Genomic DNA, 23,504 nt, shown 5'->3' with positions numbered 1-23,504 from the left:
ATCTTCTGACTTATTTTTTTGTTCATAATTAGTCCCTCCAGAAAACTGAGATAATGCTCCCATTTGACACCTTAAGAACCACAGATAAAAGATAGCGAAAGCAAGAAAATGGACTTCGAAGGCATTACATTTTATTAGCTAGCCGAAAGTGCTGCCACTTGCCAAGAATAAGATCAAAACGCAAAGCAGTTATTTGGATGGCCTCGTGGATTGGAGAGTGCAGAAATACTGATTAAAATGGGAGCAGGACTAGGTCCATAAATTTAATTTTGAAATCTCATTAAGTGAGGTTAGACTTCTACAGCGATAAGTGGGAGCAGTCTCCTTCTTTACAATGGCTATTTAGCAGAATGACCTGTTCTCTTAAACCTCAGTCTGCAAAATGCATTTTCCCAACCAGATAGACAAATGTAGGGAAAAGTCAAATTAGGGCTCGGCGGGTAACATTTCATCACGTTTTAGCTTGATGGAGTCCATATACAAGCTAAAGGATAATAGTTTGAGGTATATTGGTTTGCTTGGGATTTTAAAACACAGGAGCACATTGTAGTATTTAATTTGCTGACCATATAGTTTTGTTTGGGACGTATTTATTCCTCATTTTAAATCGCTTTAAAACCATATAATTTTATGAGTTAGTATATTTGTATAAAGAAGTTCCATCTCAGTTTGGAAAGAGAATTGCGTGTATTAGCTGAAAGTTAATTTAACTATATCACACAGTGGGAACTTTTTATTTCTTGGGGATGCTTCAAATCACCATTTATAATAAAGTTTACAGATCCCCCACACTGAAGTAATACTTTGTAACGGGATTTAAATAGGTAGAAATGTGTCACTCACTTTTCATCTCTTCAGAATTCTTCTGGGTCTCCTTCAGAAGGTGTTGGGTTATTTTTAGTGCTTCTTCCAGCTGATGGATTTTTTCTGATTTTTCATCAGACTGGCGGCACAGGTGGTTTTTTTCCTTCTTCATTTCCTACAACAAAACATTAGTTACAAAACAGTCAATTAAGTCAATAAACTGAGAGTAGTGTGATGTGGCATACTACCCCTCTGAGTCCCATGAAGACTCTGGAAAGTTGGGCCTTGGTTTCTAAACACTTACATGACTTAGGAACACAAACTGCACTCTTGGCAATCCTCAGAGGGCAGACAATCCTTTTGGGACATCTCCCAGCTGGCACAGATCACAGCAGTACTTAGCTGGCTCAGGATATGGAACCAGGGAGCTGCAACCAGTTCTCTGTTGCCTGCCCATAGCAGATCTTGACACAGGATAGAATCCAGCCCACAAAAACGGAGTCAGTGAAGTTAAGTGACTTGCCCAAAGCCACAGAGGGGAGTCAATTTCACTGCCAGGATCAGAACACAGGAGAAGTTTCCAGTTCCAGCTCCTGTTCTCAGACCACCCATCTCTGTGTGGATGATTCAAATATATGAAGTTGCTCTTGTTAGCAAGATAGCATTAGATGCAAAGTATTATTACTCAGTAATACCTGGGGGTTCGGGATAGAAAATTTTCTAAGCATCTTTTTTCCAAATAAGTTAAGAAAAGTTAAAATACCCCATACATCTATGTCCTACCTGGGAACTTAAAATAAAAGTTATTTCTAAGAAACCCAAACTCCTGCATTGCTGGGTAACAGATGGCATGGCACTGATGGGACTCTCTTGGAAGCAAGCCATCATTTATTCATCTACTTACTACTAGCAGATGGGCACCAGTGCACAGAAGCCAAATTCAAGAAAAGGGAGGGTCTGGATGGAAAACAACTTAAATCCTTGCTGGCACAGCACGTCTGTATTTTCAGCTATTTAAACAAGTCACCCAAAGAACATGAATAAAACCGTTGCTGCTTCTAGTTATTTTCCTTTTGTTTCACAACCTCCTAGTCCAAAATATCCAACTGTTATACCGAAACACACACACACACATCTTTAATCTACAATCAAGGTTTTTTTAAAATCAAAATTTACAGCCAAATCCTTTTAGTGTAAATTGGAATAACTTTATTGATTTCAATGGAGCTATGCTGATATATTCCAGGTCAGGATCTGGCTTCATAGTTAGAATTTTGATGATAATGCTAGTCTATAGTGCTTGAAAAAGTAAAAATGTACAAATCATTTTTGGGATTTTCTCTTGCTTTAAATTGATTGTGTGACCAAAAAAGTACCCATTCCTCCACGAAATCTTGGAATTAGGCAAAACACACTTATACTTAGGAAGCAGCTAATGATTCTAGAATTTCCAAATGAACTCAAACAGATATTTAATATATTTTATTTTTAGGACTAAACAAAGAGTCTTTTGAACCATACGACATAATTAGATTAGACAAATAATTCCATATGAACTGTAACCCTATCTGTAGTATGCTGGTGCAAAATAATTTTTTTAAACCCTGACCATACAACCAATTTTGTGCCTGGGGTCAGTCCACATGGAATCAATTGCAAAAACTACAAGATCAGGGCCTTATTTTGTATCACATCTATAGGTCTTGTGACAGGGTCGGGCCAGAGGGCTACAGGAGAGTGATCCTATTGGGATCCAGGAAGTGGGCGGGCCAAAGCCGGCCAAAGCCCGCCCACTGCTAAAAGATCCCCCCAGCCTTAGCGGGGGATCCACAAGACCTGGTAACCAAGTGATTTTGGGGGACAACTAATGAAATAACAGGGACAGGAGTGCGGTCAAAGGGTCCGAAGGGAACCTGAATGGGACACTGAGCAGAGAACCCCGGACAGCGCCCACTGCTCCTCGAAGGCGTCAAGGGAGTCAGTGGATGCCGCCCAGAGGAACTCTGCCCGGATGCATGAATGGACGGAGGATCAGAAAGAGGCCCCACAGTCACAGGAGACTCCATTGGCCAACCTCCTCTCCCTGCTTTTATAGATGGCCATTTTAGCCAGGGCCAGGAGGAGGTTGACCAGGAGGTCCCATGACTTTGTGGGGCCACGGATAGAGAGTGCATAAATAAGGAGGTGAGGGGAAAAGTGCAGCCAGAAACGCAACAGGATATCTGTGAAGACCCGGAATAGGGGCTGCAGCCTGGCGTACTCCAGGTAAACGTGCGCCAGGGTCTCCCTCACGCCGCAGAAGAGGCAGGTGTCCCGGGACAGGGGTGAACCGCGCCAAGTACATGCCCGTGCTCACGGCCCCATGAAGGAGCTGCCAACTGACATCCCCGGCAGGCCTTGGGAGCAGGGTGGAGTATAGCCTGGCCCACCGGGGCTCCTCACCCTCTAGAAGTGGCAGGAGGTCCCGCCACTTTGTGTCGGGGTGTGACGCGAGAGTGAGGAAGTGCAGGGTGTGGAGCACGAGCGTGTATAGATGTTTCCTTGGCACAGTCTGGAAACGAACCGGCTTCAAGTCGTGTAGCCGGCTTACGGTGAAAGGGCGGGGAGGCCGGTTGGGTCCACAGGGCAGGGGCCCGCTACAGGAGAGTGAGAGAAGGCAGATATATTAGCCCCAGATTAAGCAGGTCCCTTTTCCCTGGGGCAGTTCCAGAAAAATCAGGAATTTTCTGGAACCAATTAAGGCAGGCAGGCTAATTAGGACACCTGGAGCCAATTAAGAAGCTGCTAGAATCAATTAAGATAGGCAGGCTAATCAGGGCACCTGGTTTAAAAAGGACCTCACTTCAGTCAGTGAAGGGTGCGCAAGGAGCTGAGAGTGAGAGGGTGTGCTGCTGGAAGACTGAGGAGTACAAATGCTATCTGGCATCAGGAGGAAGGTCCTGTAGTGAGGATAAAGAAGGTGTTGGGAGGAGGCTATGGGAAAGTAGCCCAGGGAGTTGTAGCTGTCACACAGGTGTTACATGAAACACTGTAGACAGCTGCGATCCACAGGGCCCTGGGCTGAAACCCAGAGTAGAGGGCAGGCCCAGGTTCCCCCCCTATTGGATATAAGAGGAGTCAGGGTGACCAGACAGCAAGTGTGAAAAATCGGGACAGGGGGTGGGAGGTAATAGGAGCCTATATAAGAAAAAGACCCAAAAATCGGGACTGTCCCTATAAAATCGGGACATCTGGTCACCCTAAGAGGAGTTGACTTGGACTGTGAGTTCCACCAGAGGGGAAGGTCCCTGGCCTGTCCCCCTGACCCAAGGTGGGTCAGCAGAGACTGCGGGGATTGTTCTCCTTCCTTTTCCCCATGCTGGCCAGTGATGAGGTTAGCTGAATGAACGGCAGGTTTGAGCCACAAAAGTGTCCAAACTGAGGGCAGCCGTGAATCTCTGAGGTGAGCAAATCCGCCAATAAGCGCAGGGCCCACCAAGGCAGAGGAGGAACATTGTCACAGTCTTAAGATGGTCCAAAAAAGGACAGCCAGATTAAGACAGTATCGAAACACAACTTCTGGTGGAAATACACTATTCTCCAACACACAGCTTGCAGAGTTCCCCTGTGAGTCAGTAAGGCCTAAATGGCACCAGTTCTTACTGATTTCCAGTTTAATTTATTAATTATTCCAGTTGCCCCTCTGATTTCTTTACCTCAAAGTTTCTCCTCAGCTCATTTTCCTTTGACTGGCTTGCCAGTAAAGCCCGTGCTGCTCTGCACATCTTCTGTGTCAGCTCATTGGAGTTGTTTTCCAGATGGTGTTTCTCGGCTATTGCCTATGAGGAAAACACATCACATTTTATTTGTAGTCATATTTAATCTATTTGAAAAAATTAAAAATTCCTGATGTCCCTTTAAATGATGAGCTCCAAAGATATGTTATAAAACAAAGCAAAAAGAATAAGCTATGTTCTGCTTCCTCTTACAGAAAGAGAACTTTGGAGTAACTGTTGACTTCTGCGTTGTATAACTAAGAGCAGAATTTGGCCCTAATCCTTGAAACTCAGCATGATGGCTTTAAAAAAGTACAATTAAAAATAGCCCAGATATCTGAAAAATCCATCCTCCTTTCACTGTCCAGTCCCGGGTTCTAGATTCTGTATCATACCAAAAACAGTACATGTTAAGGTAACACAAATCTTTAACTCAAGACTGGGCAAGGTTATGAAAAATATTTTCAGGCACATTTTCAAGTATATAGTTGTAATGTATAAATATATTCATAATTTAAGCAATATTTATAGTACAGTCTGTTAATCATTGGGAATCCTAACCAGAGCTTTCTTTTAAGTTCAATCATAAGGGCAGCAGATTTAACACTTGCTCTCAATTTTTTTTAACGTAACATATTTTGTCAAAGCAAGCACCTATTAGGTTTAGAAGATGCTTCCCCATTCCCACTCAGTCCTCAACTGCTCATTTGAGAGGTAACATTTAGCTGTTGGACTGATGATCAGCTATCACCAAATATGCCATTGAACAGCCAACAAACAGAAAGGATCAATACCAAACTAGACTCAATTCTGTACAATCCAAATATCAAGAGATTGACAAATTACTCTACCTTTTCCACTTACTATATATTCAAGGAATAGGTTACATGTTCTTAAAAACCAGTATTGGTACACCTTAATTCCCCGTATTTATGGACCAACAAAGACATTCAGCTTGCACCTCTGTCTCCAGAACTACATTCTTCGGGGGTAAGGGAAATTAGTGTAGTGCTATGCTCAATCTTAAATTTATCACCTGACTTTATATCACTATCTAAACCAGGAAGTTAACAAGACCATAACTGTAACACCACCAAATTCTAACTGGTTTTCAACCTTTTTAATCTGTTTTATATCTGTCATAAGAGCTCTATAGTACTCCAAATTAAAAAGGAAGTAAATTTATTACCAACATCAAGAGAGAAAAAAATGAGAATGAAATAATTTAGTTCCATTCTAGAAAGGAGTACGCTTTTCTGGATAAAAACCTTTAGACGTCCAAGTTTCAGTATGAATCGAGTGTTTCAAGAGTAAACATGGAAAGAAGAGTATGTGTAGTGGTTAGTATTTTCTCCTCTGTAGAAAAGGTTTGATTAATGTGCTCACACAGCTAGGATGACACATAGCTATGCCGGACAGCTATCGTGGACAAATTTAGAACCTCTGTATTAAGTCAGTGTAGACCATGTGTATCAAAAATAAAAAAGCAGTTTTCTATTAGAGAGTGTGGGTAGAAAAGAAGCAGTGCTCAAATCCAAACAAGGCTAAAGGGAACGGTTCCAGGGCATTACCCCCAAACTGCCTTTGGGCCCATCTGCTACCTCAGTTTACCTTCAATCTTGCATCAAACCAGCTATCACATGTGGCGATTTTACAGTAGTGCTCTCTTCCAGTTTGGTTTATTATCATAACACAACACTCAAACATACCCTTACCAGCCTCAATTATTCCTTTCCATTTCTAAGGCCTCAAGTTTTTCCAGGTCTTTATCAGAACATGCCCATCCCTGCAGTCCAGCCCCTCTCCTAGCTGGGATTTCTGCATCCTGCAGGTCCATCAATGGAGGCTTATCCCTGCACAGTTTCCAGTTCCTTGTAAATCTCTTCCCCCAAAAGTCTTCTGCCTTAGAGTTCTGGAAAATTGTCACCTGTCCTCTTCACAGGCTCTCTGCCTGGGAACTAAGGAGAGAGAGAGTGTCTCTCTGAACTTTTGGGGCGTGGGGGGGGTGTCTCTCTCTTGAATGACTACAGGCTGCCATGCATCTAAACCAGCAGGCCTGGTTTAGATGCATGCTTCTGTCACATGACCCTTGTATTCATTCCCATCATACAGGGAGATGGGCTAAACCTGAGAAAAAGTGCAGCTGTGCCCCAGTCTTTTAATGGACCAGCTCACCCTGTGACAGGAACATATCGCAGCTTGCTCTGACCTGGGATGTATTTAGTTGCACTTAAATATTAGTCATGTCTAGAGCTTTAAACACAAAAAAGAGGACAGTTACAATTTTACATAAAATAAAAACTCAGCATCACCACTTCCATTTGAATAGTTCAGATATTAAAAATCCTACGTTGTCAAATTCTGCCCGTAGACCACGGTACTCATGCTTGGCTTGCTGCAAGTCCTGGTTCAGTATGATCTCCTTGGCCTGCTGAGCCACTGTCTCTAAGGCACGGAGCTGACGTAATACTTCCTAGAAATGTAGAAGATGGGGGAGGGGGAGGGAGGAGGGGAGAGAAACACACTCCTGTTACATGTTTCTAGTCAAGTTACTATAACTATTAACACTGGAAAACATGGGGGAGGGACTGTAAATAGTCTCTGTAAATAGTTACTAATTACACTAAAGCCCTCTCTTACAGAAGCAAAAAGAGTTTAAAAACCATTTTTAAGTAAAGCATAAATTCTGTTATGGCCACTAATGGCCATGACTCAGTTTGGCCAATCAGAGTAGCCTACTGAATCTGTTACACCAATACAGGTGGATCAAAAAAATACTAGCAAATAATGGAATGAAGCTTATATATCAATTCAAAAGTAGATCTCCATAACAACATTGAGCATTACAACTAAGCAACCAGACTAATCCCCAATAATCATGATCCTTTGGGGGAAAAAATTCCCTTCTTTGCTATGATTACATGTTTAACTTACTGCTGTAAAAATGTTTTTTGTGAGGAAACTGCCTTAGTTTTTTTCATTTTGACTTACCATAAGACTGAGTAGCAACAGAAGCTTGGTAGAGGGGCATTCACTCCTCCCGCCTCAGTTCTGGGGGAGCAGAACTTCACTAATGCACACCTCCTAAGATCCTTAGGAATCTAGCCCATCTCCTGCAATCTTTAGGAGATGCAAAGTAGATATCCATCCAGGTATAATTAGTTTTTGAGGCTTCTTCCCAGCCCCACGGTCCTTATGGTTGGGGCTCTACATGAATTTGAGAGGGGATTTATGTGGGGGAATAGGGCTATGAGGGGCACAGGACTTTTAGTAGAGGGTGTTGAGGTTGGTAAGGAAAAGAGAGAGCTAAGTGGGGGAGCAGAAAGTGGAGGAAGATAGGGAAGGGAAAGCACTAGTGGCGTCTCCTGGCAACAAACCTCTCTGCCAAACTTCTCTTGGCAGCAGTTGCAGGACTCCCCTCTAACAAATCACAGCAGGTTTGTCAGATGGAGAAGGTAGTGAAGTGCTAGTGCTTCCCCTCTGCTTTCTCCTAAGCACCCTCCTATCCTCCAGCAAGACACCTGCTCCATCCCATGTCCTCAAGTACCCCCACAGCCTGTTCCCACTCTCATTGCCAGCCAGAGACCCATCCTATGAAGTCCCCAACCCTTTTGGATCCCAGTGATCCATTTCCCCAAATCTTTATGTCTCCCCCACTTACCCCCAGCCTCTCTGCCCTCATACCCTTTCCAAAGGCCCACTCCTACCCTGGGCTGGCCTGCCAGGAGCAGAAGAATGCAGGTGGGGAGGGTCACACTCAGGAATAAGTGAGCCAATTACTAGCAAAATGTTCACACTTTTTTTCTGATTTTTTTTATCATCTAACAATAATTTGGGGGGGAACAAATTGGTAGCCTGCCTGCCCAGCCTACCTTGAAGAAATACGGATTCACTTCCTCTTACCAAGTTATAACCACCAGACTACTATTATCAACAGGTAGGGAACATGGCTTTAGTCAATTTAATTCGTGGTAGGCCAATAAATTGTTTCACTAACAAATGCAGATCCATCCAACTGCCAAACTAAAAGAAAAGAAAAAATCCAAATAAAAGTAGCAAGGGAGAGTGTGACAAAGGAGAAAAAAATGAAAGCGGGAAGGTCAGAGTGGAGATACTGAAAATATTTTCCCACTAACTTACCCTCAATTTGAATACGAGCTACTAAAATTTGCCCCTTAGTAGCAAAATCAGAATATCATGTTACAAACAAGTTATTTTCCTTACACTAACTGGTTTCTTTTGAGATGTTTTGGCTACATGGATCCTGCTCTAGGTGTGCATGTGCCCCATGTGCATGAGATTGAGTTCTTTTGGGTTGACAGTGCACAGTGTAGCATCAGCAGGTATCTTAATATGCACGCACACACACACGCACCCCCCTCACACACACATAACACCTGCGGGCAAAGCAGGCCCAGCCACTTCTCAGTTTCTTTGCCAATACAGAATCCCAAAACTAATGGATTTCACAAGAGTAGAGGAAGAGGACTGGTCATGGGGTCCATGTGGGCAGAACAGCCAGAAGAACCAGAATTACTGTAAGGTAAGTAATTGGAGTTTTGTCTCCCAGTATCTGTTAACATGGATCTCACTTTAGGTGACTAGCAGTTATCTCCCTATGCAGGGGGATGTCAAGAGTCTAATTTACATAAAGACTGCAGGACTGCCCTAACAAACTGGGCATCAGATCTAGTAGTTGCAACTAGTGAGTAGTGCTGAATAAAAGTATGCAATGAGCTCCAACTGGCTCCCTAGCAAATTTCTGACATAGGAACCTTCCTCAAGCATGCCCATGTCACTTGGGGCCTAGTATAGTTTGCTTTAATATGAGAAGGTGGATCTAATTTATTTAGTTCACAGAAGATCTTTATGCAGTCAAATATCCATTTCAAAAGTCTCTGGGTTGAAATAATGAGCCCTCTAGACCTATCCCAAATATTACAAAAAAAGTTCTAGGCCAGTTATGGAAAGGCTTTGTTCTATGGAGGTGGTAGAAAAGTGCCCTAAAGACACCACTCATATGAAGTTTTGCCTCTCCAGGAGTCAAATGAGGTTTGGGGGGGAACTCTGAGGGTGTATGCACTGATGCAAACAAAAGCCTGAGACCACTCTGAATAAGAACCTAGGGCAAGATCAAAGAACAGTCATCTTGTCTTTGTGAAATATAGTAAAAGAGGTCCTGCCATTAACGCCTAAATCTAGCTTATCCTTTGAGCGGAGATAACAGCCACCAAAAATCCTGTCTTGATAGAGAGGTGATAAAGGCTCTAACAGGGACAGGGGGGAGATCATTAGGTCCAGGAATACAATACTTTGGTCCCAGGAAGGTCCCTCACTTGGGGAAGTGTAGTTGCTGTAGCCAACTACACTTGAGCACCACAATCTCCAGCCCCAAGTTGGAGGCCACTCTTTCAAGCAGCTCCTGGTGGGCACGGAAATCGTCGGGTAGCAAAAGGTTGGCAGGTCCAGCCACCGCCTCGTCAGGGAACGAGGCAGCCATGAGTGTTGCAGCTGGTTCATCCTCGGCATAGCCAAGGCCTGGCCCTCAGAAACTACCAAGGGTGCCTGGAGAGAATATGAGCACGGCATGGGAGGGAACCCCCAAAGGGTCCAATACAACACTGGGGTGGCCATTGGGTGGATGGCCAGGGACCCGATGGCGGGCCTGCTGAGGGCTCTGGCCCATAAGACCAGTGCTGATGATGCCGAGGTGCTCGATGCAGAGTTGGAGCGGCATGGTTCCAACGCAGGGCACAGGGCAGCCTCCATCAACATGGCTTTTAATCAGATATCCCTGTCTTTAAGAGTGCGAGGTCTGAAGTTTTTGCAGATCCTACACTTCTCTTTAATATGCGCCTCTCTGAGGCACTTAAGGCAGCTCGTGTTCAGGTCACTAATAGACATAGGTTTGCTGCACCCAGCCCATGGCTTAAACCCCAGGGACCGGGGCATACCCCGTCCTTGAGGCTATGTCCCTAATGGGACTCCGCTCCTAAATACTAACTACTAACACTACAGTAACGATATACAAGAAAAACTCAGAGTCCAAAGTTAGAGAAACCACTATCGGACTTGTGAAAACAAGAAGCGTTCCAACAACCGTCACTGGTGGAAAGAAGGAACTGAGAGGGCATGGGGCCAGCAGGGCCCAATGTACCAGCGCATAAGCACAGGGCTCCAGAGGTTGCCAAAGCCGGCCCTAGGGGGTGCGCACACACCAAATATGGAATCGACATGAGCAAGCACTCAAAGAAGAAGAATCCAATCTTGCGTGCCTGAGGCACATATGCACCTAGAGTGGGATCTACATGGACAAATACTCAATGAACAACTTGTTCACTCTGGTAACAGCAGTCTGGAGGCAACTTTAAACTTGTGAAAAAATGGGTCTTGTCTTACCTTTTCCCGTTCTTTTCTTTTCTCTTCTAAGGAGCGACGATTAATTTCAACTTCGCTTTGCCATTTCAGTAATCTTTTCATGTTTTCCTCCATCATTTCAGTCTATAAAAAGTTTAATCATAAATCACAGTGATGCAAGGGGAATATTTATTATTTGTACTACAATAGCAATCCCGCCCCCGCAATCAGGATTGAAACCCCACTTTAGTAGGCACTGTTAAAAACAAAAACAAAAAAAACACATACATACAAGGAAGTCATGGTCTCTGCCCCCAAACTGCTTACAGTCTTCCATGACCTAGTGAACACCCACACAGGTATCCCATCCCAAACTGATAACAGATTACACTTGGCTATAGTACAAGTGTGTGCTAAGTTTCAATAAATGAGCAGCAAAAACTAGAAGTGTTTAGGCACAGGAGATAAATTCAATGCAACTTTCAATTTACAGTGAATCAGCACATTGATTCAACTGAAAAAAATTAGTGAACTATTTTGAACAGCAAGAACACAACAATTTTCATTGTTTAAAGTAGGTTAGACTGAAATTTTAAACTGAAAATCAATATGCTAAGAATGTCCTTTTTAGAGGAAATTCTCCTATTAGAAGTGTTTCAGTTTATCTGTCATTTTATTAAAATAATATATTGCTTGTAATTTTGGTGGTTTATAAAGAACTAGAGTACACTGAAACCCCATTTAATAAATTCCCAGTGTAATTTCTATTGTGAAAACAATCTGCTGATAAAAGTCTGAAAGTTGCCCAAAGCACACTACTATACATTTTCTCAGAACACAATACTACCGTCGCTCCTTTGCCTCTTACAGTTTCATTGTATTCACAGCATGTTAGGGAGACTTACAACCAATTTACCAGAAAGCTGTCCTAGCAGAATAACTGTTTTTCTCTCTACAGAACACATTTTTATTTTCTGAAATCTTTTCTTTAAGACAAGTAACTATTTTTAAAGGTAATAAAAAAGTGAACTGCTGATAAGATTTAAATCATCTTCATGGTTGGATGCTTTTAAAGCAAAAGATGAACAATTTACTTGAATATAATTTTAAAAGGATGTGAAAAATGCTACTGGCATATGTGGAGATATATTTCATTTTAATTTATGCTTTATTGAAGTGAGGAACTATGCAGAAGAAAAAATGCTGCTTTTGCTTTATTTCTTAGTAGTTTAACACAGTACAGTACTGTATTTGCCTTGTGGGGGGGGGGGAAGGGAAAGGGGGTGTCTCTGCTGCTGCCTAATTGTGTTCTTCTGGTTCCAAATGAGATTTGTGTGGTTGACTGATCAGTTTGTAACTCTGGTGTTCGTAACTCTGAAGTTCTACTGTACATTATGGAGCCACCATGAGCAAGCACATACATAGTTAAGCTTTGTTGGAGAACTGTGTAATGAATTGTGTTAGTCAAATATGTACTAAGTAATGTTAGAGAAATTATTATATATAATACTATAAGAAAATAGGAAGGAATTTTTGCTTTTTGTATGTATTTCTGCTGCTTTAGATCATCAGATTTTGCTGAAACAGTCTGTAAATCAGAAAACTGGTTTGTGTGTTTCATATATAAAGTTCTTGACCAAGCAGATAGCAGGATAGAGAAGAGAGCTGTTAGCTTTCAGTAAGTCAGGTACAATCCCTCATCCTCCACCCGTCCATTCGACCAGCTAACAAGTAAAAACTCAAGACCACAAAAACAGATGAGTAAAAAGAACAAAAATTGCTGTAATGTAAGTACAACTGCATGGAGCCAGTGAGCGTGACAGCAAGGAATAGATGCATTGGGAACTACACAGATATAAGTAAGTTTTAGCAGAATAAGCAAAAAATGTATTAATTTGGGTTAGTTATTGTGATTTATGCAGGAGAATCTTTTAATTAGGGGGTTAGAGTGGAATATATACGGATAAAGACACAGATGAGGTAGCTTGCTATACTGAGTCTGCGCAAAGTTACAGAACAGAGGATTAAAAAAATAGATGATTGACATAATAGTGGAGAAGATACAGAGGAAAAATAGCCAAGCATAGCAGAGATTTGAAAAGAGTCACCCTGTCCCCAAGAAAGATAACTTGAGCATTTCCTTTTCTTGCCTTATCTTTTTTTTAATGTTTATGTAATTCATAGGTGATAGTAGCATTTTCTGAAAACATATATAATAAAGGCTAAAATAAATTGTTTCCGCCTAAATTGAAGTGGATTTGGTTCTCACCCAACAGGTTGACATTGGCATTTAAAGTGGAACTAAAAATCCCTGTTTCACAGTATAATAAATGTATCTACTTTCCAAGTTTAGCAGAGTTACACTTTAGACGACATTAAGTTTCTGCATCAAATAGTTTCTTACTTTGCCAAAGAAAACAATTTAAAAAAAAATCACAATATTAATAAAATTCACCACTTGTTCTCTCACCTTTTTCTGGGTTTTGAATATTCCGGTGGCAACCCACCCCAGACTCTTCATATATTCCATATTTAATAATATAATTTGTAATTCAGTCAGATTTCCAACTCATTTAAAGAAGCTAGACTGTAATAAGAAAAGCTCTTAACAGTCACACCTAGAGGTTATGGTGACAGAGTTATGCCAGTAACTCAGGTGATTTATAAGTAGCATCATTGTGACATCCGAAGTAGCAACCAATCAATCTTTCCTCTGCAATTTGCTCAGTAACTCAGGTGATTCATAAGTAGCATCATTGTGACATCAGAAGTAGCAACCAATCAATCTTTCCTCTGCAATTTGCTATCAGTCACTGAAGTGGAGAGGGCCTATTCACAGGTCAAAAGTTCTCATTGTTAAATTACTTGAACATCTGTATACAAACATGGTAATAACACTGGATTGGCTCAATGTCCCTGGCCTCAACCTACTCCCAGCCAAGACCTTCTCTCAATGGGGGCCTCACAGAGGTAGCAAAGAACAGCCATTACCGTACCTCTCCAGAGGTAAATTCTTAACCCCCATTCATATGATGGTATAATCTTCAGCATCCTGTATATAGGATGTAGGAAGCAGCAGAATTTTCTAACATTCTTAAGTAGGCAGCAGAATCTGCATGCACATATAAAAACCCTGACAGCAAAGGGTAGGTGACAACCATCACATCTACAGAAGACACATGTGGTGGTCCCTTTCCCCATGGCAACATAACTTCTTTAATCTAAGTGTGTATGGAGGGGCACAAAGGGGATGGGAAAAGAGTTAAGCTAAAGATAAATATGAAGAATCATGGAATCCATGACTTGCATGAGCTACAATGTTCTACCAAATGCACAGGAAAATTGTGGAGCTGCAGCAATTGGCAGAGGCCAAAACATTCAGCTGAACTTCCCCATGTTCTCAGGAATTCCTGTAGCCCCTCAGAGTTTCTCCACTAATGTCAACTCAGAGTGCCTGCAAAGTTCAGAAGCTCCACCAGAACCTGCAGTGCTCCTGGTAACAACAGAACCTGAGGAATACAGACTGGTTAACCCCTATCGTACTTCTAAGCACTACAATGTTTCCTGTTACTTAGCTCCCCCGTTGTTCTCTGCATAACACCGGGGGCTCTCTGCCAGCTTTCTTTCTTTGCATGGAAAAGATTTCAAAATGTCTTAAAAAAATAATGAAGAAAATCCCCAGGCAGAAACCAAACCAAACAAATCATTAAAATCTGTGAGTAAAGTTGACAGTACATGTAAGTGTTTTTTTACATTCATAATAATGCTGCAGTTATTAAAAACAAACAAAATCAAGCATTAGAAACCAAGGTAATTCAGAGTTAAGATCAAAATAAAAGACAGCCTAACATTTGAAAGTAGGCAAGTCCCTCTGCCCCTAAAGCAGGGGTGGGCAAATTTTTTGGCCCGAGGGCCACATCGGGGTGCAAAACTGTATGGAGGGCCGGGTAGGGAAGACTGTGCCTCCCCAAACAGCCTAGCTGCTTTACATATTTCCACAACAGAAATATATCAGCCATGATGCCTAAGCTCTGGTAGAATAAATGCTGAATGAAGCAGGAGAATCCATATTAACCACTTATTAAACAGGCCCTCACACAGTCATATATGCACCTAACTGGATGAAGATCTAAAAGATTTCAGCCTTTGCAAATTAACATGTCAAAGCACGTCTGACATTCAACATAGAGAGCATAGCAGCAGCCTTAGAAGCGGGTGGTTCAGAGAAAAATATAGGCAGATGAATCTGCTAGTTCAGATGTAAGTCTGTGACAACTGTCAGTAGGAACACAGGATGTGTCCTAAAGACGCTTTGTCCGGACATAAGATAGCATAAGTTGGGCTTTGAGCAGGGAGTTGGACTAGATGACCACCTGAGGTCCCTTCCAACCCTGATATTCTATGATGATATGACCCAGGGCCTGAAGCTAGTCTCATTGCTTTACCCATTAAGTACATCTAGAGCAGGGCTTCTCTAGATTTGCAGGTCCTGCAAGTGAAGGACTTGCAAATAGCACATTTTCCAGGGATATTCCCCCAGACAAAATAAATATTTTAAATGCCAAACATTAAAGGGTATAGTGCCCTTGTTTGATGGGCAGTATGTAAATCCAGGGGACTTAGAAGAAGCCATCCTGGCACCAGAAAGAAATAGCTATTCTGGTTAAAAAACCAAAATGCCAATGGGCAACAACTAACCAGCCCTATCTATACTATTCACAAATTTGAAAAGAGCCAGTTATTTTGTTAGCACTGCTCACTGCCCATGTTCTTCTCGAAGCCAGGAGGCATGAGAAGAACTGAGTGGCGGCTGGCCTGCTCCACCCTTTTATGCCCTTGGTGAGGACATGAGGCCGCTCAAGGTGCATGAGACTCTGAACATGGGTGAGTGGGGTACATTGCACACCGTCAGCAAACTGTGCATATGGATAACCACTCGAAGGGGAAAAAGTTACAAAGGGATAGCAGTGGTCTGTTCACTAAACCGATAATACACTGGCTTTTACAAATTGTCCTAGAGCCAGTACAAAAAGCCCTTGATCAAAACACCAGTTCAGTATGGAGACCTAATCTTGCAAACTCTTATGTGAAGGACTTGAAAACAACACATTTTCCAGGAAGAAAGATTAGAGGCTAGAGTCACTGACGAGGCAGAGTTGAGGTTGTTTGAGAGCCTTAATGATACATTTCCAACTTTTTAAATGTTGGGTTGCGATTTACGTTTAACTTAAAAATACAGGAAATTCAAAGTTAATACTTGTTAGTTTTAATTACTACAAATTTATTGTAAGGCACTCTCATTCTTAACTCGAGTTTACCCAAGTATTTAGCCTGCGATAGTTTAGAATCCAAGTAACTTTCCCCTGAATTTATGGTAGTTTAGGCTGAAAATGTTAAACTATATGACAGTGTCCCTTTAAGGTCACAATTGGCCACCAGGTGTCATTCTTGCTCTATGTAATATTATTGGTAGGGACTACGGTCCATTTTGGTCAATTTTACCGTCATAGGATTTTTAAAACCATAAATTTCATGATTTCAGCTATTTAAATCTGAAATGTCATGGTGTTGCAATTGTAGGGGTCCTGATCCAAAAAGCTGTTGTGTGTGTGTGTGTGGGGGGGGGGGGTCACAATATTATTGTGGGAGGGGGCGTTTGCGGTGCTGCTACCCTTACCACTGTGCTGCTGCTGGTGGCGGCGCCGCCTTCAAGCTGGGAGGCCGGAGAGTGGTAGCTGCTCGCTGGGAGCCCAGCTCTGAAAGCAGAGCTACTGTCAGCAGCAGCACAGAAGTAAGGATGGCATGGTATGGTATTGTCACCCTTACTTCTGCGCTGTTGCAGGTGGGGCACTGCCTTCAGAACTGGGTGCCTGGCCAACAGGCACTGCTTTCTGGCTGCCCAGCTCTGAAGGTAGCACAGAAGTAAGGACCCTCAATTTGAGAAACACTGGTCTCCCCCATGAATCTGTATAGAATAGGGTAAAAGTACACAAATGACCAGATTTCATGGTCTGTGATGCGTTTTTCATGGCTGTGAATTTGGTAGGGCCCTACTGGAGAAGATGTTCCAGATCTTCAGTGAATCATGCCCAAAGGCATGAGGCTGCAAGATGCTAAGTACCTGCTAAGAAGTGCTTGGACCCTTGCAGAAAATGGCAAGCTAATTAAGAACTTAAGGTTGTCCAACATAATGCATACTTTCAATTCATTATCCTCAGGATGTTCTAAGAAACATTATTCAAGTATCTTGAATCTTGTAAATATGACTGAATGTTTGACACACACTACTGCTAACAATAATTATAAAAGCAGCCAGAAGAGGCCTGGTGCAACATGGTACAGTACCTGGGCAGTACCTTGATCATGTTGTGCTGTCATTCTATTCAATTCATCTCTAATTTTGTGCAAAACAGAATCTTTTTTCTGTGCATTCCAATTTTGTTTTCTCCAGCTGGAGTTGAATTTCTTGAAGTTTGTTCATATGGAATTTCTTTTCTTTTTCTTGATCTTGTAGCAGATGTTCCAGTTCTTGAACTCTAAAGCTTAATTCTTAATTTAAAAGAAAAAGGATTAATATGATGCCTTCTACTTAAAAAGGTATTTACTGTATTAGTACTTTAAAGCAGCCTACACATTCTAATTAGACATATTCTATGCACTTGATAAGATGCAAATAAAAAAATAACTACTTAATAACTGCTTATCAGGTTAAATATGTAGCAATATAAAAAATTTTAAACATCTATTATCAAATTAGGAAAATTGAAAGGCCTTTAAAAGTCTAGTTGGCACAATTTAGGTTTATTTTTTGAGCTTGGATAGTGACTGTAGATCAGTTTCACTTTGTTTTTTACTAGCTTCATTTTCTGATTCTTATGCATTGGCACAACATCGCAGCGTTTAGGCCACAAATTTTGCAGAGGCTCTTTGTCAGGGGTTCTCAAACTGGGGGTCGGGACCCCTCAGGGGGTCTTGAGGCTATTATGTGGGGGGTCACAAGCTGTCAGCCTCCACCGCAAACCCTGCTTTGCCTCCAGCATTTATAATGGTGTTAAATATATTAAAAAGTGTTTTTAATTTATACGGGGGGGGGCACACTCAGAGGCAGGGGTCACCAGTACAAAAGTTTGAGAATCACTGCTCTTTGTTTAGAAGAACTACCTCCAGTGGAATTTTCTAAAACGTTATTGAAATATTTCTATTTGGTCTTAAGTTTTGAAAAAGCTGCTTCTTAAGAAAAACTATTACAAACCTGTGTTTTGGGCCAAATTTAACCAAATAGTGTTCATTTAACTTATTCAATGCATGTCTCCCTTTTTGGAAGGGGCTTTAGTAAATATAATATAGGGTCTTTTTTTCACATCACTAAAACACTGCATATCTAAAAATCAAAACTGCTTTTGTCATGATACACGTGTGTGTGTTTGGGGAGGCTCAGAATCTATAGTTTCTTTTCCACAGACTTCAATGGAATTTTGCACATGAAGAACAGTAATCATCAATTTCAGATTATTAGCATGTGAAATAAATGATCTGATCATTCTTTTATGAAGACCTATTCCACTGGTACTCTATCTGCAAACAAACAGATGGCAGCCAATAGCAGTTGAGAATTTTCCTTTTTTCAGTCATTGACCCTTCACCCTGCCCCATCCCCTTCCTCCTCCCCCGCCCAACCCCCCACCCCCCTCAACCAAACAAAAAACAACAACCTTCAGGCTTCCAAAGCTGAAACTTCATCTTAGGTTTGCAATTAACTTTACGATGTGACCGTGCATATAAACTAAGCCTTGAATGAAAACTCTTCCCATTTAAACTAACGGTAAGCAAAGGGTGAGTGTTTGAATTGAGACAACTATCCTGCAGAACAGCATTACCATTTAAAAAATTATCTTTTCCGAAGACCATTTGCCAACGATTTTGGCTTAATTGGATTAAAGTAGAAATCTAAGAAAGGAGAGCCATCCATTCACTGAAAAAAAAAATGGAGGATACAGACACTGTCCCAAACACTTCCAACAATGTAACAAAATTTACTGACAGAAAATCTGAAGACCAAAGACAGGTGGCAGAGCAGAAGACATGAAATGGCCTTAAGTCACCGGTCACCTTATCTGCTGAAGATAAGGTTCATCCTATAGTGTTCATTAAATGTTTACAAAGACTTCCAAGGGGATATTCTGCACAGCTGCACTGACACTATGGCTACACTACAGCTTAAGTCGACATAAGTTGTGTTGCTCAGTCGTGTGAATTAGTCACCCACCTGAGCGACATAACTTACACAGAATTAAGCGTCAGTGTGGACAGCACTGTGTCGGCAGGAGACATAGCTACCACCGCTTGCGGGGCCCGGAGTAATTAAGCCAGCGGAAGATCTCTATCCCATCGGCTTAGAGTGGCTACACTAGAGAGCTTAAGCTTAAGCTCTCTAGTGTAGCCGTAGGGGGGATGGTGGGGGGAAAGACTTCTCATTTGAAGAAGCTCCAGATGCTCATTCTACTATGGTTTTAGTTTAACCAGGCAAGGATCTCCATGAAAAATGACTTCTTGATAGAACAGATTACTCTACAGGATCTTCCAAAGAATTAAATTCAAAACCACAATAAAACAAGTCAGTTTCTTAGCTCAGTTAATTTTTTCATACTGGAAAAACTTTATAAATCAATAAAATAATTAATAAACATGTACATAGTGTTTTTTACCCAGAGATCTCAAAACATCTTACAAGTTGAGTAGGTATTTTACCCCTATTTTATATATAAAACAGTCTTCAGCGAAGTCCTTAAACACAGAGGGTTTTAATTATCTTTAAAAAAATAAGATGTTCTTATTTACAAAATAGATTTAAAGTCATAACTACACTTGCAAGATACCTTGGTTCTGTGTTTTTAATTGCTCGATGACAGAAGAATTATTACAATTGTCAAAGAAACTGTTGTTGAAATCTGTCTTCTTTGATCTTAAGCCACGGTGGCTAGGAGTTGCCTCTTGTTCCCATGGAGAATGGGAAAAGTAAAACTTCTCTTTAAAGGGGTTTCTTGACTGCTGGATAAAGGACAGCTTGGTGTCTTTTCTTGTTGCCACGAGAACACCGATGAAGAAGCCTGATGCCGAGCAATCTCTCTGTGACTCTTAGTACTTTGAGGATGAGAATGATTTATTTTCCATTTAAAAAGAGGGGGGGAAAGCATATCTACCTTTACACAGCTGACAATTCATAAGAGAATTAATTCACTACTGTATGGTGGAAATAAGATAGGGCAATTGGTCAAACTGTCAGTTACAATTTTTGATAACAGAGTCAGCGACACAGATCATCCATCAACACAAAGTACTATATGATTCACACGAGTCTGCTTTTATACCCCCAGCAGTCAACTGACTGGAATACTTTGCCGATTAACATCACAGGCAGCTGAAGAGCGTTGGGAGAGTACTATCTGCAATTCAAATATATCTAAGCTGGCCAGCATCTCAAGGACAAGAAGTTTGACTTGTGGTTCCTTATATTTAGTAGAGCAAGTTTTTTGTTTTGTTTTTTAAGAGAGGCATCCTATCAATTAACATTGAGGTACCTTCCCTGCACATTCCTCACGATCAGATCAGTTTTGTAAAGCTAGCTGTTGACATGCATAATATTCATTTTTGTACTTCATTCTAGACTTACTGTAAATTAGTTCTGATCCTCATTTGTGTTCTGTGGACAAATGTAGCTACATTTTAGACTATGGGCTCTATTCATCTCCAAATGTGTGGTGATCCCATTAGCAAGAATTCTACATGCAAATCATTCCACACACAAGAGAGAGACTCATTTATTTGCACTTACTTTTACAAAATACCTGGACTCAAAAAACATGTTTTGGCTCTAATATCCGATATTTTTCTGTCCCTAAACCTCTGACTGCCAGAAGCCGGGACTGGATGACAGGGGATGGATCACTCAATAAATTGCCCTGTTCTGTTCATTCCCTCTGAAGCATCTGGCACCATCCGGAAGCCAGGATAATGGGCTAGATGGACCATTGGTCTGATCCAGTAGGGCCAGCCTTATGTTCTAAAAATACAAAAAAGCTGCTATTGGTACTTACAGAACTTGGTTTTCCAATACATCTAACATTTGAATGAGGTTTTTGACTAAAGCACTAAGGGCCCCAATACTGTGTGTTTATTTACATGACAACAATATATTTAAAAAGTCCTTTTTGTGTATTCTAATTAGTACTAACTTTTCAGAAATGCTGCCAGGAAATTAACCATACCCACTGCTTACTCTTCTTAAATCTATACTTTAATCTCAATGGCATGAACAGTGAGCAAATTTAATTTTACCAGTTTCCCTGAAAAATCATATGGCTAATTTTGAAGAACTGCACCTTTCTCCATTTCACACATTAAATGAGATTATAATGCTGAGATACTCTATACCCATACTTTAATCTGGATATTTCTCAGCTCTGCCTCCAGTTTTTTTCTTTCTTCAACTTCTTTATTGTATTTTTCTTGGAGTTCTTCAAACTTAGAATCTACAAATTGACAAGGAATATTTGCTAATAATCTGGTTCATTTTATACATAATATCTTTCCTATTCCATTTCTTATGTCTAATATTAGACAAGGGTGATAAAAGCAACAGCCCTCATTAATCTCTAGTGATATATTAAGACAATGACTCAAAGGGAGTTCTAAAACCAATAAAACTGAATAGTTCAGGGACTGAAAACTGAGATCTGGAACTCAGTGCCACAATGAAAATGCAACCACTAGACTGAGGGACCAATACCAGGGGTACAAATGTATATTGTAATATGGCCTGAATGAAGAATGTTTTCCCACCGTTCCCCTGGCATTAACATTCGTTTGTAGCATGACTGAAAAATCAGGCATTGAGATTCAAAGGAGCTTAAAAAGAAAAGTCAGTGGGAGTTGGACACCTAACTTCTTGCTAATGAGACTCACCACACATTTGAAAACTCAGCCTAAAGTCACATCACTCAGATTCCTATCTTGCTTCTCTCCACTTCCTTCATAACTGTAGCAGCCACTTTCTCAAGGAACACCATAGCCAGAATGCTTTGCATCTTCCGAAAGCATCAGAAATCTCAGCTTTCAAATGAGAACAAGGACTGATCTCCAACTCCAGTTAGTCAGGTAGCCAAATGCAAGTCAAATGGTAGTACCTTGTTTTAGTGTCCATGAAATTTGTGTGTTTTGTTTTGTATTGTAGATTCTGAATTTCACAACCCTAAACTCAAGCAAATTTTGCGATGGTACATTGTCACTGGTAAGCATTTTGAACTCTGAGCACTTACTACTAAATCCCTCAAGCCCCCGATTCGCCAGCCAGCAAAACTGAATTTCAATTGTTTTTAATGAAAACTTCACCTGAATATTTTGTTATAGAACATAATTAGTTAGGATGTACATATGTTCTGTCCATATTAGTATCTGCATTTGTACCTCCCCTGAATCAAGACAAAGCATATTCTCGGACTCATAAAGCATGCTCACTTAAATTCCTACATATTCACTCATGGGAATTAATTTTCAAATACTGGAAAATTATAGACATTAGCAGATTATAAGCCAAACACATGGTCAGCTGTTTTCTTCGTTCACCTTTTGTTTTCTTTTATGCTTTCTGGAGTGACATGTACTTTCAAAGGAATTTACATTTTATTCAATTGCATACTAGACACGGGGGGTGGGGGTTACCATTGTGATTTTGATTTGGTGTTAAAGGAGCAGCAAAATTCTTCTGTGGTGTACTCCTGAATGGTAAGTCTCCTGTAATCAATGTTTGCTAACTTCTTTCAAGTTCAGATTTGTACCTGTTTAAAAGAGAATTAGAAGTGCAATTAATTAATTACAGAAACAAATAGGGCCCAATCATACATTTTTAAGAGCCCCAAATGCACATTGAATGGCAATTTGGGTTCCTCAAGAAATATAAAATTAGGCATAATAAAGATATATCACTAAAAATAGGATTCCTGATGACAATACGACACCTTCAACTAAATATTGGAATCTGTACTTTCACTTCTAGTGATATTGGGTTGTTGTTTAAATTTGTTCTTATATGACAGAGACAATTTGTTTATATTTTATATATACACTCAAGGTTTAATATTTCAGAAGACTGAAAACGAAAGGAATTATACACAAAAAGGACACATGGATGAACAGCAATTACAAGGATTATCCAGTCACAGCTCTGAGAAAGCTCCCTCTGCTGGACATTCACAAGACTGCTGTGTTTGGGTCCCAATATGCTTGATTTGTGCTCTTAAGCTACCCTTGGCCTGAATAGGCTGCAGCAACTGCCTTTTCCCTTGGCTTCTCTGGTACACTTCCAGGGCACAGGCTCCTAGTTCCACTTCCCAGAAATAGGACCACACGACCTAGCTGTCTTAAGCACCCAGGCCAGCACTGACCCCGCAGACTTAAACACACCCCTTTCCGAAAGCTTCAACATTGTGGGCACTCTGGGTACACAGTTCACCTCTTCAATGATATGCAGTAGTTGAACACAGACACACAGACTTTGCAAGGGTTCCCAAAAACCACTCTCTGTTGGCAAGC

At 41.1% G+C, this 23,504-nt stretch overlaps 1 long non-coding RNA gene across 1 annotated transcript; it reads right to left on the bottom strand.

Moving 5' to 3' along the window:
- Positions 1-6,945: 6,945 nt before the first annotated feature.
- On the bottom strand, positions 6,946-17,453 carry LOC135875522 (uncharacterized). The gene is made up of 3 exons (XR_010561282.1): positions 17,262-17,453; positions 10,959-11,060; positions 6,946-7,032 (listed from the first exon to the last, which is right to left on the bottom strand). It is a non-coding gene; the product is annotated as an uncharacterized LOC135875522 (long non-coding RNA).
- Between the last annotated feature and the right edge of the window lie 6,051 nt (positions 17,454-23,504).

The sequence above is a fragment of the Emys orbicularis genome, chromosome 3 (assembly GCF_028017835.1).
Source record: "Emys orbicularis isolate rEmyOrb1 chromosome 3, rEmyOrb1.hap1, whole genome shotgun sequence".
In the NCBI taxonomy this organism is placed as follows: Eukaryota; Metazoa; Chordata; order Testudines; family Emydidae; genus Emys; species Emys orbicularis.
Note: the sequence above shows the minus strand (reverse complement) of the source record. Positions and strands in the feature narration are given on the sequence as shown.